General features: G+C 40.9%; 1 long non-coding RNA gene across 2 annotated transcripts; it reads left to right on the forward strand.

Annotated features, from left to right (window-relative positions):
- The first annotated feature begins 1,018 nt into the window (after positions 1-1,018).
- On the forward strand, positions 1,019-15,988 carry LOC118500002. Of its 2 annotated transcripts, XR_004902523.1 has the most exons (3): positions 1,019-1,418; positions 15,054-15,098; positions 15,241-15,988. It is a non-coding gene; the product is annotated as an uncharacterized LOC118500002 (long non-coding RNA). The 2 variants fall into 2 exon arrangements; XR_004902522.1 differs by having other exon boundaries at positions 15,054-15,988.
- Positions 15,989-17,356: the final 1,368 nt, after the last annotated feature.

Consider the following 17,356-nt stretch of genomic DNA (forward strand, 5'->3'; position numbering starts at 1 on the left):
TTTGAGTTGTTCTGGCAAATTCTTCTGAGTGACAATGTTTACTTTGTTTTTTCTGCATCACCTTTCCTCTTCTTTCTTTGGTTAACCAATTCAACAAGAAAAACTTGAAACGACTTACAATCTAGTTGGGAAACAAAATACTGACACGGGAAAAGTAATAGCAAACTATTAAAGCAGGAGAGGACTTATCAGAATGTGACTTGAGGTTAATATCCAAATGAATGGAATGGCAATTAATGCCAGAGTTTCATGAGACTAAGAGGCAGCCCTGGGCTGGGTACCTCGGGAAATTTTCACGGAGAGCTTGGTGCTGAATTATAGGCAGAGAGCTAGAAAGAGAAAGGAAGACATTCATGGAAAGATGAATTCCAAGAAAGGCAGGGTTGCAAAAAAAAAAATGTCTCATTTTTCTTATCTTTCGTTTCATCCCTTGTCCTCTGGTCTTCAGAGTGCAGAGCTGTCAGTGACGGGCAGGGTGAGGAGGTGTTATCTCTGAGTGGGGGAAGCTCTTTCACTTCCTTTTCCCCATTCCTCAAGGCTTAGCCAGGCATGAAACGCTTGTCCAGCATGCTGAGTTACTACCTGTGTCCAAGCCTGGTCTAAGTTCAGGGTAAAGACCCACTGAAATTTCAAACGGGAGCTATAATTAAGCTTATTTTACATTTTAATTCTAAAATTCATAGGAATGCGATTTCTTTCAGGAGTGTCGTACCAATGGAAGATATCTGTATATTCTTTAAATCGCTCTAAAAGTCATGAGGAAAAATTAAAGTGCATCACAACAAAGATGAGTTGCAGAGAGAAGCTTGCATTCACTAAGTGCAGATCAGTTAGCAGTACTGATTGGAGTGATATACAGACATATTCATTTATTATACAAAATATATGATAATCAAATAAATGAATATAGCAACCCAAATAAATGAATATATAATAAATCCACTTATATATTCATTTATTTTATATTTATATATACATTCATTTACATATAAATATATATTGATCATCAATATATATGCATTTATTCCTTGCAACAAATCATCTCAGTTCTGTAGACAGAAAACTACGGCAAAGGGAGATAAACGTGCCCAATGCCCCACCAGTGGAAAATGCTGAAGCTGGTAATCAAACCGAGGTCATCTGACTCCCAGGCTGTCGCCACAAAATTCCTTGAGAAGTCATGTAATTGATCTGGTTCCTTGTCTGTAAATCTGGGAGGTTGACTTAGATAATCTTGACATCTGCCCTCCTGTTAAAAAGTAAATGGTGGGTTCACAGCCTCAATTTCCACTTCTTGAATGGGACTCAAGTTTGCAGCCCTCTGTGCTCCTGTCCAAAGGGATTCGCTCTCCCTTCAGAGAAGCACTGACAAGGATTGTTCGGGGTTTTTGAATGGCTTCAAGAGGATCAGATTGCAGGTCAGTGATGAGCAGCTCCTGACTCAGATTCGCAGTCGTCCTGAGTTTCCCACGTGATAGAGGACCTGTCTGCAGTGTGCGAGGGGAAAATCGCCCTGCGTGATGGCAAGCGTTAACATATTAGAAACCAAGGAATCTAAATTGAGTGCATATACCTGCTGTCACGAAGACCGAGTGAACTATTCTCATATTGAATTTTTTAAGTGGTCTGTACGCAGTTTTTTTCTGAATGGGTCCAGAGGAGAAAGATAATTTCTGTCCTTTGCACTAGTTCATGACCTATGTGTCACCAGCCTTGTAGGACATCTGTAGTATCTTTCCCAGCTACTTCAGAATCTGAGTGACCCTGGGCACCAGAACAGGAAGCAAAGAGGCCTGGGGTGGAGGTGGTTGAAGAGGGTAAAGGGAAATAAGTGGTGACAGAAGGAGACGTGACTTTAAGTGGTGAGTACACGGTACAGTATACAGACGACGTGTCATAGAACTGTACACCTGAAGCCTGTATAATTTTGGTAACCAATCTCACCCCAATAAATTCAATAAAATTTTAAAAAGAAAGAGAGGTAGCCCTGGCCACTTTGGCTCAGTCAGTTGGAACATCTTCCCATGGACCAAAAGTGCCACAGGTTCGATACCTCAACAGGACACATACCCCTGCTGCTGATTCAATCCCTGGTGAGGGAGCAGAGGGGAGGCAGCCAGTCGATGTGTCTCTGACATCAATGTGTGTGTGTGTGTCTCTCTCTCTTTCTCCCTCTCTCTCTAAAAGCAATGAAAAAAATGTCCTTGGATGAAGATAAAAAATGTTTTTAATTAAAAAGTAAAAGGAAGAGAGGTAAGGCTGGGTTTAGAAGCAGAGTGAAACCCTGCTGGTTCATCAGGAGTTCCCTGTCTCAGTTCCGAGCAGAATAATTTCAAACCAGCCCCGAGGTCCATTGTGATTTACACCTTCTGCGAATGGGGATGCAGCAGCCGCCCTGGGGGCAGCCTCTTGCACTGCCTCCAATGCAAAAGAGAACGTGGGGATGAGAGCAAAAAATCACCCTCCACTACCACTTCCTCTATTTGGAACTCAGGGAAGGAAGTTTACTCTCAGAGCCCTTTTCTTAAGTCAACATGATGCAATAACTGAAATATCTTAGGGACAAGGCTTCACAATGCGGAACTGGATGCAAGGGTTAAAATGCAAAGTCCCCTGAAGGAAGCAGCACGCTGCTAGGACTTGAGGAAAATGCAAATGAGAGAGGAGAGGGCAGAGAGTTTTCTAGCTGAGATCCCAGAGGGAGGAGAGAGGACAGAATTGGGGCAGAGATCTAAGGACAAACGTTGTGTACGTAATTCTTTTGGTTTACTAAACTAAAAAGATTCTATGTGTTTAGTATTTTCTTTCTTGAATAACAGTGAAAAGGCAGCCAAAGGAGTCATTGATTGGGTCTGTAACAAGTCTAGATTATTCTTCACTTCATAGTCCAAGTTCCCACAATACATAGGAAACATCTAAATTTAGAAAAAAAGAACACACATGTTTTCCCTTTTTAGGGCACACATTAATCACTGGGAAACTGTCTATGGGGAAGAACCCTGGAGGTGGGGTTGGGTGTTTGGGGATAGGGGGTCTGCTTTCAGGATAGCCCCTCATTTTGTTTCGGCAACATGGGAATAAGAGGAGAATGGTCAGAAGCATGGCCTTGGAATTCAGGGATGTGTCGCCGGGTGTGGGACCAGGAGCCAAGGAGCAGGATGGTCTCCCCTGGAGGCTGGTAAAATGGGGTGTGGGTAAAGTCCTGAAGTTTGAAGCCTCACAGGGTCTTGGTATTTTCTCTGTTAGGCCTTGTCTTTCTTCCTAGTTTCCTTTTATTTATTTTCCCTTAGCAACCTACACAAAGTCTAATGCATTTCCATCACCTTTACACTTTTTTTTCTGTTCTGTGTATGAGTTAGCCTTTAATATTTAAAGATATTTAAAGGCAGTTCCTTTCTTCCATTATATTAGCTTTGGAAAACATTTTTCTTTTTTGCCCTCCCAACCCCCCTTCCCTTACCACTGAATGGTTCCTCTGGGCTTGCTGGGGGGAGACATTCTGCTTGCAGTTGTTTTTGGTTCTTTCTCTCTTCCCTCCCCCCTTCCTCCCTCCCTCCCTCCCTCCCTTCCCTCCTCCCTCCCTTCCCTCCCTTCCTTCCTTCCTTCCTTCCTTCCTTCCTTCCTTCCTTCCTTCCTTCCTTCCTTCCTTCCTTCTCTCTTTTTCTGAATGGCAGGATCTTTCTGTTGGTCTGAAACACTGATGGTTATGAAATTAAATAGACACAGTTTGGATCTGGGAGACTCCTAGGCCATGGATGAACATACTACATTTGATAGCAGTTTTTGACTTCACCCAAAACCTAAGAAATAACGTGAAAATATTGGTAAAATGTAAATGCATGCCAAATACCACATATAGGGATAGGATAATGGTTGTGTATGGCACTGATAATTCAATGAAAGGGAGGGGAGCAAAGACACATTTAAATTAGTCTTTTAAAATGTAACTGCTGGAGAAGAATTCGAGTTTCAACATGATTCATGAACAATGACTAGATTTAGTTGTCATACCTACATACATCATTCTAAGTATATTACTTGCAGCTAGACAGCTACAGAACTTTAAGGAATTAAATCCAAAATAAAAATACATGTGAGCCCACCTGCATATTTGGTCTTTTGGCTAATATGTTACATCATCAATCTCTTCCTGTTTACCTGTTAGCATTCAGGAAGATTCCACAGGGGTCCTGTCTTCAGAAGCTCACCTTAATAAGCACAAAAGATAAATAGATGTCATATTTGCTTTATTTAGCTTTTCATCGTATTTTGAAATAGAGGACACATATCTATAATTATCTAAATTTCTAATAGTTTCATCTTAGCTGAAAGTCCTAACAAGGCTCACACAGATCATTGAGTATGTATGGGTTTCTGCTTCCGTGGTGACAGTTTGTCTGGAGTGAACAGATCACTACAGAGTCTATCTTGTCTCCTCTGCTAAGCCTGGGAAAAAATGAGGGTCCCAATGTACCACTTTCCACACAGAGAGAAACATATTCTCAGTGGTAATGTAAAGAATAGAGAAACTCAGATGTTAATTTAAGTGTTACACAGATTGGGACAAACACAAGGACTCTGGGAACAATTCCACGTTCCTCCATAGAGAAGAGACACCTACCCCATAATCTCGAAGTTAGTTTCAGTGAATCTACGTGGTGCGGTACTGACATGAATCAGCTTTTTGTAAATCTTGAGTAATGAGGAAAATGAACAAGTCGGGTGGAGCTCAGAAGTAAACAGAAAATACTTCGCACGTACACGTGTGATTTGGACTGGTATCGGCTCTGAGGGAGGAGGGGACCTGTTTGTAAACAATTTGCAAACAAAGCAGAGTAAACTGTGTACTGTAAGTCTACAAGTCAGTTGTGTGGAATTAACATTTTTATTTTAAAAGAAATAGAAAGCAGAATTGCTTGATTTCTCGTGTCCTTGAAATTCTTTCTTGTCGCTGGAACAGTCAAGTTATCCATCTACCGCGGAATTCTGTACACTAGGGTGGAGTGTAGACTTGGTGCTTTGTAGCGTGTTCTGCTGGGCTGTCTTCTGTACGTGATATTCTGACTCTGTGTGAGTCCTGACCAGTTTCTCAGCACCTCCAGGGCCCTGGTTTGCCCCAGAAGCATAGTAAGTGCTTACTTGCAAAAATGTCCACGCAGGAAAATTTGTGTGAAACAACCACTAAGAGATAATTCATAAACGTGTTTTACAATTATAAGGATTCTTTATATTAAGAAATACATTTTAAAGTTTTGCTTTTCACATGGACTATTAAAGTGTCTTCATAACCCCCCGCCTTTAGTGCCTCCTCTTCTTCCTCGGGGTTAAATTTATGATAAGTACCTATAGGGTTGCCTTCAGAATTTGAATAAATTCCCGCAAACTGTCTAATGGTTCCTGCAGGGTAGGCTGAACTTCCTCTCACATACAGCATATGATGTTTTCACTGATCTGTTTGGTGATTCCAGGTTTATTACCCTAATTATGAGCTAATGAGCACACAGCTTTGCAAGGAAATTTGCATTACTTGCTTAAGTAGGACAAATGATCAGCTTAACCAAGATAAAACATCTCTTGTTTGAGACCCTTAACTCACTGAAAGAGATGCCTATCTTTTAGCCAAGTTAAATCAGCCTTCAGAGAAGCGTGCTCACTGCTACCTTGAAAACGGTAACTACTGCGATTTTAAGGAGTTTGCTGGAGAGGGTCCAAACAATCCCTTTCAATTCCTATTTTCTTTTAGCACCTCTATCCCCGTCCCCTACTACTGAAATGAAAGAAGTGACCGGTCTCCTTGCAACCAAAACAGGAGTGCAGGAGCAATTGCACAGAAAATACAGCACAGGTGCAGACTTTTTACATCAAATGTTAAGTGTCCTTCTCTTCACAAAGTGCCAATTATTGCATTTTAATGTGTTTTGCTCTTGGAGCCAGAAAAAAAAGAGAGATGTACATTTTATTTTCATGTCTCTTCCCTTCATCTTGTCATATACAGAGAAACAACTTTGGGATTTGTTTTGGAGTTACATAATCCTGACATTAATAAATAAGTAAAGGCCTTAATTTGAACATTCCTTTCCTCTTTGCAAGGGCATCCTTCTTATATTAAGTATTATTTTGAGAATTTTCTGAGAAACGATGCAAATTCTAACATAAGGGGACCGCCAGGATGTCCCCAAGAGAGAAAGTAGGAAAGGTGAGTCGGCAAATCAGTCAGCTAAATTAACTAGTTGTTTCAGAAGACGTGGGCTCTTTACTGCCATCACATTATGCCTCGTTAGCTCCATTAGTTGCTTGACATTGTCATTATTCTACCTATTTCTCTCTGTGCACTTTTACCGTGTCAGCTTTGATTTCCCCTGTACTTATTTTTTTTTCCAACTTAAAGCTATTATATCACCTTCCAGGAGCATTGATTTTTCGTCAGGTGTCACCAATTTCCCACTCATCATTTCCTCGCAAGCATAAAACTGACGACTGCTGCTAATGCTGCAGCCTTTCATTATTTCAGAGTTAATCACTTACTCCTATCAGCCAGCTCCAGCGCCCGCCTCCCCTATTAAACTCGATGTGTAATTGTCAAATGTGTTAATTGACAAACATGGAAATAACTTCCCATCCCTGTGGTTTGATACAAATAAATCACTAAGAGGGCGAGGAAGAGGTAGATGAGAGAAGCGTTTGTTTAAAACAGGCAGACGTTTGTAGGGCACCTAGTATTTGTCCAGATGGTAATAGATGAGGGTGGAGGGGTGACGGAAATCTAAAATGTCATCCCTCCTAACCCCCACGGTACTTAAAATCTTGCTGTGTGAAGCAATTTTGAAAGGTTTAGAAGCTGGACTCTAAAGTTCACAGTCTTCCTGCTTTAGCTTAGTTTTAACTTGGCTGATGACTTTCATAATTTAGGAAACGCCAGTAACCACTGATGGAGTTCTCTTTTTGCTTTATGTGTGTATGTGTTTTCACAATGTAAGTAGCAATGATTTTTAGAATTTCAAACAACATATTGACATTTTAGACGCAAACAATAAAAAGTGTTGCAAGTTGAAATTTGAGTGCAGTTCTCACGAGAGGAACTTACAGGCCCCTACGAAAATAAATATAGCACATCTCTTAAAAATTGGTGTATACACCATTGCTTCATTAATTTATTTGGATTGAATACATTTTTTATTGAACAATTTTTTTTATTTCTCTAGAGAAATAAAAGCAACAAATTAGCAATGTTTCTTAGTAAATCACTCTTTCTCAATAGTCTCTGTCTTAACGGGCATACAGACCATTGCTTTTTAAGATGATGTAAATTCACAGGACACAGCCACACAGAGGGCATGGCATATGTAGACAGTATTTCTAAGAAGGGCATAGATATTATAAATAATCACTTCACTTTGTCAGATGTTATATACATCACCAGGTTGGAAATGGTGACAATGGCGATTTCAGGGAAAAAGAGTGAGGATCGTGGCCAGGAGGAATTTCCATCATGATCCATTAAAATTCAGATATGTTAAGCTTCTTTTTGAGAAGCTTAAAGTGGTAAAGAATACTCTTTGAGGATGTAACATATCTAAACTAATACCATAAGAGAAAATGTTATTTCTCCAAAGCGTAAGAGGTTGGATCACAAATGCTGACCACACCAACCCAAAGACTCATAAAACTGCATGATCTTCAACTGGCAAGCCACCTGTCTGTCTCTTTAAAATAATTTCTTCTGTCATTTCCAACTTTTTATGCCATTAGGGTCATTTCCAACTTTTTATTGATGTTCATCCTGCTTCTCCTTTTAAAAGGCAGGCAGCCAGCATAAAGAGAAAACATCAAGGTAGTAGAGTTGTGATCTGAATACAAATCCCATATTTCCCTCCCTGGGCAGGTAGCAGCCTCATTCTCTACAGTGAAACATGAATAATTCTAAAGGCCAAATTTACCCATACCATCGGAATGTTGTTAAAATAAAACAAGGTAATGGGTTTGAAAGTACACCGAGGAAAAACACTTTTATCCAAATGCCAAGTGATATTCTATTCTCTCTACAATTTGTGAACTTCTGCTTCTCTACATTTCCAAGTCATGAATTCTGTGCTTGCATATGGTATATTTAAGCTCAATTAAACTTGAAAGCACTGTGGGAAATATCATTGAAACGGTGGTGGGATGCATTATAGGAAAGAAAAACTTGAGGAAAGGACTTTACACCTGGCTGCTATCCTTTAGTAATGCTTGGGCGGCTTTTCAGTGGTTTTCGAGATGGGCATTCCTGTTTCAGGTGCCGTTCAGAGTTCGGAGTATCCTGAGTTCAGTGTTTGGGTTATATTGGTTTTCATAATTTTATTTTTAACCACATCACATTGAATGTTATAATATGCCCTATAACTTTCAATACAATATATGATTTGATGGTATCAGAAATAGCTACAAAGTTCCCTCGTTGTTTGTTCCGTTGATTGTAATACACTGTGTGGAGTACTTTGTTAAACACCTAACCCTCTGCAGTCTTTCCTGAGGGTAATTTCCTGTTTATACCTATTACCATTTTATCTATTCTGTTAAATGGGCAGCATATAAAGCCTGCTGTACAAATAGTAATACAATACCAGGGTATCATACAACTAAGATAGATGATTTTTTTGGTTTTGCCTTTTTTGGTAGGATTATATTAGCAATTTTAGAAACTCCAATTTAGTTTGCTCTATTACTTAAAAGACAGTTCAAAATGTAATATTTGGAAGAAATTGATATATTTAGTATATATTTTTTTTACCTGCAGTATCTGACAGTGCTTGACAACTGTGATTCTATTATTTAATTTGAAAGACAGCAAACATTTCTTACTTGTTTAATGTGACTTGGAGTTACTATTTTTTCTAATCCCATGTAGTACATTGAAAGAGCCCCCCCCCCCGCCCCCCCCCCCAAAAAGAGCTAGAGAACATAGAGTGATTGACACTTTAGTGATTGACTCTTCTGGAGTAACTAGTAGTTTCAATGTTAATGTGAAGCATTATGGAAAAAAATGCTTCAAGGCTTCGAACTTTTGGGGATGCTTTTTGAACTTTTGAATGCTTTTTGGGAATGTGCACCATGACCTACATATCTGTGTATTCTATATGTGTTTGTGGACTCAAAATATGATTCCTTTATAATTCATGAATCTTCTAACCAAGATTTCTTAAGATAAAGGCTTTTCCAGTCAAATACAGAAATATGAGCGTAACAAGATTATCTTGCATCTATGCTAATATTGCTCAGGATTCCCATCATACAAAAATTTACTCACCACCTCCATGGAAACACATAGATTAAAATTATTGCAATGATGCCTAAGAACTGCAGAAAGTGATTCAAAATATTAACTTGTCTGCTCTAGTATTTCTAAAATCCAACCACGCAGGTTTGTACAACTTTCTAGTTCTGGCATCACGAGGCTGTTTCTTTTCTGAATCCTCTTCTTTTCCTTTTTAAGTAAAATTGCTATCTTGATAATTGCCAATGTAGTTTAAGGTCAAATTTGTCTAGCAAATCCTTAAATTCCATAGTTTTTCTTTCTCATGTGGCTGCCATTTCATGCTAGTTTTTGTCTCAAATCATTCATACTTTCAAACAATCACATTGATGAACAATATCATATATAATGTGCAGTAAAGTTTTTTTAATTTAAAACAGAAAGATGTGAACTAGAATATCTATAAAGAACAATAATTCAATATATAGAAAAACATGGAAGGCCCCTTGCATACTACTCAACTTTGAAAATACCTAATAATTTTTAAACATTATTATTTGGCACTCTCCCTATGTATCCCTCTCAACATTTTAAGTAATAAACATAAGCGTTACAAGAAATGGAAGTTCCTCTTGAGTCAGAGAACTATAGGGTTAGATATCATATAATTCAATTGTGTATGTCGTACATTACTTATTTAAATTAGGATGAAATCCATTAGCAAAGGCGTAGGGGAGAAGAGGAAGAAGAGGGGAAGAACACCTCATTCTGTTAACTATTGACAGAGCCAGCCTCTGACCCACAGCAGTGGTCTTTTCTGTCCCCAGAATATTCAGCCCTGTCAAGCCCCCGTGAACTCCATCCCAAACAATGTCTGAGTTTATCACGCATGTCATATTTTGCTACTTTATATGGTTATAGTTGTATTTCTTACCTGGGTTTTGATTATCTTTGGTTATAAGCTACTGTTTCTTGGCTCACCATTTACATTCAAGATCCTTTTTGCTGCAGATATATTCATCTAAATGCTACTAACTGGTTTCCATCGCTAGGATCACGTAATTCTTTGCTGAAAATCCCTTAAGCGCCTGAATTGGGTTTTGAGGTCATCTAGCAACATTCCCATTGTTATACCTGCCTGGCTATTGCTCTATTTTCCTACCTGCTTTGCTGTGACCTGGACATTAGATACACCTTTGAAAATAAAGAAGATTTTATTTATTTATGTTTAGAGAGAGGGGAAGAGAGAGGGAGAGGGAGTGAAACATCAGTGTTCGGTTGCCCCTCTCACACCCCCTACTGGGGACCTGGCCTGCAACCCAGGCATGTGCCCTGACTGGGAATGGAACCGGTAACCCTTTGGTTCACAGGCTGGTGCTCAATCTACTGAGCCACACCAGCCAGGGCTAGGCACACTCTTATCTACATTCATTTCTAAGCATTTTTCAACACTCAGCTCAAAATCCACTTTATTCATAAAGCCTTTCTCGATTTTTGAAAAGGCAAATGGAGCCCTTAGGCTGTTTTCAGAGATTTCCAGCTTGACCACTGCACTCTTTTCCCTTCCTAAAATGAGTTCAGAGATATGTTACATATGATCCTGTGTGTTTAATTGACTTTTCTTTATCGGATTATCCCAAATGTAGAGACTGCCCTGTAGCAAACACATTAGGCTTCTCACCACAGCTCGAGTGCATTGACAGAAGCGTCAAGCTTGCCCTTAAACGTATTTTTCATGGCTCGTAAATAAAACCTATGTTGACCTGTGATCAGGTGCATAGATCCAAAGTTAAGATGGCAAATGTTAACCTTTCCCCATTTGTCTGCAGCTCCCTAATCGCCACTGCACTTCACATCAATTCTGTCTCCTATCTTTCTGAAGAACAGATAGGATTCCCAGATGCTTGGCAATAGGATTCTTCATGTTGGCAAGTGGGGCAGTGAAAATACAATCTTTGGGTCAACTCTTTTTCCATGTTCTTTTTTGTAAGGGTCAAGATATTCTCAGTAGTAACGTTACAGTTTGTAGCGTTCCATTGACTTTTTTTCCATAGTTTTCCTAATCTTTGATAGCTAAGTCACATCTGCTTGATCACCAGTTTATTAGCTCAGCCAAAGGCATACAAGCCCTAAAGCCCAAGGTAGGATAAAACCACAAGTCTCAAGTCTCATTAGAAGATATCACTGGATTCACAGAGAGGCGTGCTAGTCACAAAAGCTGCTAATGGAGACATCTCGTTACCCTTTTGTCTTTGTCCATGAAAACAGCCTCTACATCCTTTGCACACCACAAAGTGAGTGTTTTGAATCCCTGGTTAATTTTTCTAGATGGGAAATAATTTCAAGTAAGTAACCTCAAGTGTTCACATAAACAGCCAACCAAGATGACTGTGGAATTGGGAAACAGGTTGCAAAGTGGAGTCATTTAAAATGGCATGAAGTCCCTGGATAAGATCAAAGAAAGTTCCCTTTTTGGTTGCTACCACTTCTGAGATGGGAAATGGCATCCGCTGTGGTCAGTACTCACTGCCTGCGCAAGCCTGAGACAGCTCTTATCTCTGCGTCCACAGTGCGAAAGCCTTTGAAGTAGACCCGGGTTACCCAAGAGAGTGCTGGAGCGGAGGAGATGACGGGGACCGCGGCAGCCCTGCCAGTGGCAGCTCTGCTTAGGGGTATTTCAGGATTATCTATAGACAGCATTATACATAGTGGAAAAGTTGTTTCTGGCTCATGCTTCTGCACTGGAAAAGTATTTCTAACACTTTATTCCTAACTATATGTCCAGAGACTGGTTTATTTAAAAAAAAACAAAACTGGTATACAATTGCTTAACAGCAGTTAAAAGTCCCCTTCACAAATACAGCTTAGAACTTCAGGTGTACAAACTTATTTCCTCCTTTAGTCAGTGGTAGTTACTAAAAGTATAATTCCCTTACGTTGGAGATTTTTACATGCAGCGTCCTAACTAAAATCCCCTCCTCCTCCTTCCTTCCCATGGGTCTGTTGTGTGCTCTGCAGGCTTTCCATGAAACTCACTCCATAAATCCATTCCCTATTCTTCTGTGTTTATTCCTTAGAAATAGACACTGAGCAAACAAATTAGCACTGAACACATCTTAACATAGCAACTGTACCTCTCATCTGTAGAGATAAAGGACTCCAGGCAAGAAATAGGAGACCTGGAGCTTTAACACTCATGAACAGAGAAGATAATGCCCTCCTAAAAGAAACCCTTTCAATACGTCCATCAAAAATCCATAGAAAAACATCGGCAACAAATACGGGTGATATCTATGTCACAGGTTTGGATTTTATAGAAACCCAATACCTCTTAGATTTTTAGAACTGGAGGGAACTAGAACTTAGATTTTAGAACAAAAGGTTGGCCTGTATCAAATAGACCAACCTCTTCCCTTTACAGACGAGAGAACTGAGGCTCCGAGGGCACGGGTTCACCGCCAGCCCCCACGGCTCGGGAGACCGCCTCCCCGTCCATCTCTCTCCCATTGTATTTCTCCTTTCAGCCCACCACAGTGTCTCTGGTAGAAGAGTGAGGGAATGGAAGGCAATGGTTGTGCCATAAAGGCATGTATATGCCTAACCACTCATTGGGAAATGAGAAAGACAGAATAAAAAACATTTAAAAAAAAAGGATGAAGATATAGTTAATAATTAAGCCAAGATTGTAGTTATCCCAATCGTATTACTGTTTAAAAGAGTCTGTTTTAAAAGAAATAGAACAAGCCCTTATTGGGATTCATCACAGTCATACACAACCAGTGAGAACCTAGGAAGTCACTAGAGGTTAGAAACGACTTAGCCAGTTTTCCAGGAGATTCTTTTTCTCACGTAGAATTGCTCTCAAATGATTATTTTTCAGTGCTCATTGCCTACTTTGATTTTATGGCTTCCTTCTTTTCTCTGGAAATATCATTTCAATATCATTTGCCTTGAGGATCGAGCTAGGATACTTGGGAAGCTGGGAAGCCGGTGCGCCCCACAGAAAACCTTTCGCAATGGCATCTGATAAGGAGGCCACCAACTGCTATCTTAAGATGTGAAATCGCCTGGGAGTCTCCCAACATCACTTAGCAAGAGGCATATAACCAGGGCAAGGAATGTTACTGCATTTCTCATTAAGCAGCCAGGACCATTTTGTAACTGGAATATCATCTGGAAGGGACAGGCACCCAGGGTGCCTGAAATGTAAAGTGTATTCAGGCCTGCATGAACCCCCAGGGGAAGGAAGTATATAGTGCAGCTACTTGGATGCCTTATGAAGAGTCACTAGCCAGCTGAGCAGAGTGGGTAACATTTGGTTGCTGTGGGGTGTGGGCACATTACTCCAGGCAATCTGGCTTTTTCTCTCGTATTTATTTGGCAAACTCAGCCATTGCTCCTCACGACTCCCCCTCATATCTGAAGTAGTCATCCTGGGGTGAGAAGATGTGTTATGAATTTCACATAGTGTTGCTTACAGAGCTTTCCAGGGGAAACAGATCCTCCCGTAAAACACGACCAGGTCCAAGAGGAATGGACGGCAGCCCCACTCCGGCTTGGCCTGACTGACCTCCTGTCCTGGCTTCCTTGTGTTGCTGGGACCTTTGTATTTTTACATGAGCCCTAATCAAGTTGCAACCTCTTTAGATAGGGGAGAGAGAACACACCATGAGACAGAAGCTTCATTTTCCCCAAGAAGCTGAGAAGCCTTGAGGCTTAGAAGGAAGAAAGACATTCAGTCATCTTCTTTGTTTACTGCTTCTATTTAGGGTAAGGTCAGGGTTTCCTCATCCTGATAAAGGGTGGCAAGGAGAGTGCATATTCCCAGGAGACTTCTTGGTTTTTAGGTTTCTTTGTTCCTCCTGTGTCTGACCTGCTTAATTCAGGTCAAATTCAGGGAATTAGCTGGAAGGAATTCTCTGGTGCAGCAGAGGTCAAAGGAGGGAAGAAGACACATGCGTGCAAGCACCCATACGCACACAAATGAGTGGGGGCTGTTTGTTCCCCGGTGTCACAGTCAGCCTTTCGATTTCCTTTGCGCTTGGACCATAAGTAGGGCATGTGACTAGGACAAGGAGGTTACCGTTTGAAGGTGGTAGTGGAATGGGTTACATTTGTTCCATTTCCTATGCCCTTTACATTCATGAGATCATTATCATGAAAACGGATTTGTGCTGTGCCATTTCCTGTTCTTGCTACAGTCTTTATCACGACAAGAAGGTGCCAGGTTTTAACACCCAGTATTATGGTTAACTGTTTGCAATGACTGCCGTGGAGTGTGACTTTCCCTCCCATATTGTGTTGTCTCCTCGAGGGGAAACGTGGGTGCTGTCTGGGTGTCTGTGTGGTGGTAAACTGAGTCTCCAAAATATCCAGGTGGGGAAGCACACGTTCGACTGAACCAATGGGAGGACTTCCACAGGTGGCTCTCTGACTTGCTCCTGGGGCCTCCTCGTTGACTCCAGATGCCCACTCTTCTTATTCCCGGCTCTTCACAGCCCAAATGACACCCCAGTGACAGTCAGATTGTATAGGGGGCACGGCAGTGCAGTTTCCAATTATCATCAAAGAACTTCCCCAGCATTACCATGCTGAGACTTCAGGCTGTTGATATGGATTAGATCAAAAATAGAACATGGTATAATAAGAACCTTTGCTTCCTGGCATGGACTAGAATCAGAATAGCTAATAGTACAACACTTTCAAGCTCTTTCTCTCTCTCTCTTTAAAGTAGGTTTAGTTCTTGTGCAAGCTGCTGAACTGACAGCTCAGAATACTACGGGTAGAAAAATGATAAGCTTTTTCTCTTCGTTTTTCCCAGTATACCTTTGGCCTGCCCTGGAGGAAATGTCTCAAGAAGAGAGAGGTTAGTTCTTTCTCCAGACACTTTTAATCTTTGAATTCAGGAGTGGGAGTATTATCCAAGCTGCTTATTATGAAGAATGTATCAAGTCGTGGCTATGTGTTTCCTAAGATCAAAGCTAAAATTGACTAATCATTTCATATAGGCAACTGCAAAACCGCCAAGCTAGAGCCAGTTTTGAAATCACGTGCGTCTTTCTCATAAGTGAATTCCTGAGTGCTCCACGTGAGTTGCAATGAATTGTTTGTGGTTAAAGTTTTAAGAACTCAGCTTTTAGGAGGATAGGGTAGAGCATTTGCCTCATAATCAACACTTATGAAGAATCCAGTCATTGCTACTGATGACCAGCCTATATTTCTTGATAGCAGAGTTCAGAGCAATGAATGGGTCTGACTAGGAAAACCTGGACTTCCACCATAGGCTGAGGGATAGTGGAGCATGCAAAGTCTTCCGAATCATGGTAGAGGTCAACATGTCTGCCTTTCACTATATAGGACTTATCTAATATCCAATAACTTTCAGGGGAGGGACCATTGCACACATCAGGGGGTTCTGAAATTCCTAAGATCCTATGTAATATTTTTTGTGAGCATATAAATGCTCTTTTTCTGTCCAGTCTACCTTCCTAGTTATTATCAAATTTTCAAGGAAATCTGTGACGTGCCACAACCATCGACCCTCCTCCCCTTTTCCTGCCCAAGAGATTTAAACAGAGAAGCCTACTTCAGGAAGCACTAGAGATGCCACCCTAGCCTAATTTGAATTATGTATGATAATAAGAGGGCTTCAGGCAGATACCCCTGAAGGTGCACTGTGTCTCACTGTTCCTGAGTCACCTAGCCAGGATTTCCCTGCCGAGAGTGTTCTGCGTTCACAGCTACTTATAAATCAGCCCATTCTGACTTCTGACATCTAATGTCCCACCCACCTCCCCTTTCTCCTCTGTCCCAAAATGCCTTATATGCCCAATGCTGCCTCACTCTCTTTGCAATTTTCATAGAATCATCACGCCTATGGGAATGACTATGCACATGTATTCAACTTGAATTTTCTCCTATTAAAAAAAGAATCCTGCATTTTAAGAGCCACTGCTTAAGTCAGTAACGTCTCACCCCTCACTTTTCTCCACTCAGAAAACACTTAGAGAGAAAAGGGAGTAGGTCACCAAGAACACAATGGTGTCCTTTTAAAAGTAAACTATTAGAGTGCAGCTGCAGTAATGTACGTGTTCATCCACCAGCACCACCCCCTGTAAGGAAAGGAAGATTTCCCTTAATGAACACTACCATTTTAAGAAAGGGAAATTTAAAAAATCCAATCTATAAGGGATTAATGTCCATAATAAAATATAACAATTCCATCTAAGAGATAGTCTGTGAATGCCAATATAAACATAACCACATTGCCTGCTCTGCTCTAGTTTGAGAGAGAGAGAGAGAGAGAGAGAGAGAGAGAGAGAGGGAGAGAGCGCACAAGTTAAGGGGAACAGCTCCTCCGTTTCCATCTAATATTGTTCTGGGGAGTTCATAAGGTCGGGAACTTGACACTGGTTTTGAGTGGAAGCCAGTCAAGCAGGATTTCTTTGCCCTCTGGACAAATGGTTGGCCTACTTCAGGAATTTTGAATAATTATTGCTGTTCTCTTCAGCCAGAAGAAGTTTACCTTTCACAGAGAGGAGAGTTTGTGGCATGCATTTCATCCCGTTTCCTGAGCACACAAAATCAGTTTTGCTCTCAAAGTTATAGTGCCTGGTTTATGAGTCTGAGACCTCTTTCATCTTCCCTTCTGGGGTCCTCATGAAAACGAAGCAGTCACAGTGCTGCTTAGAGAGGGACATGATGCCCAGTCCCCTCACTCCCCAGAAGGAAATTCCTTCACAAACGCAAGGTAGTGAGACGAGCGTGCTGCTCTTCCTGCTACGTGCAAAGTCCTTTTTCTCTAAGGGGCGTGGAGCAGCAACTTTGTACTTGCAACCGTGACACTCAAGAGATTGTCATCCTTGCTCTTTTCCCACTAGAACTACTCCGCTTAATTCCCTTACAGAACATCTTGCAGCAGCTGAGCAACCTGTAGCGCCAGAGAGTAAGAAGTCAGTGGCCTGTACTGAGATCATTATTGTGATGACACAAGCGGTTGAATAAACTAAAATTTTCCATAGCCAGGTTCTTGAACAAAAATAGCATCTAAGATTGTGTGAAGAGGATATAGTACTGGTAACCACTGGCCGAAACTGCGGGCAGCTCTCTTGTTCACCAGAAAAG

The sequence above is a fragment of the Phyllostomus discolor genome, chromosome 4 (genome assembly GCF_004126475.2).
Source record: "Phyllostomus discolor isolate MPI-MPIP mPhyDis1 chromosome 4, mPhyDis1.pri.v3, whole genome shotgun sequence".
Taxonomy (NCBI): Eukaryota; Metazoa; Chordata; class Mammalia; order Chiroptera; family Phyllostomidae; genus Phyllostomus; species Phyllostomus discolor.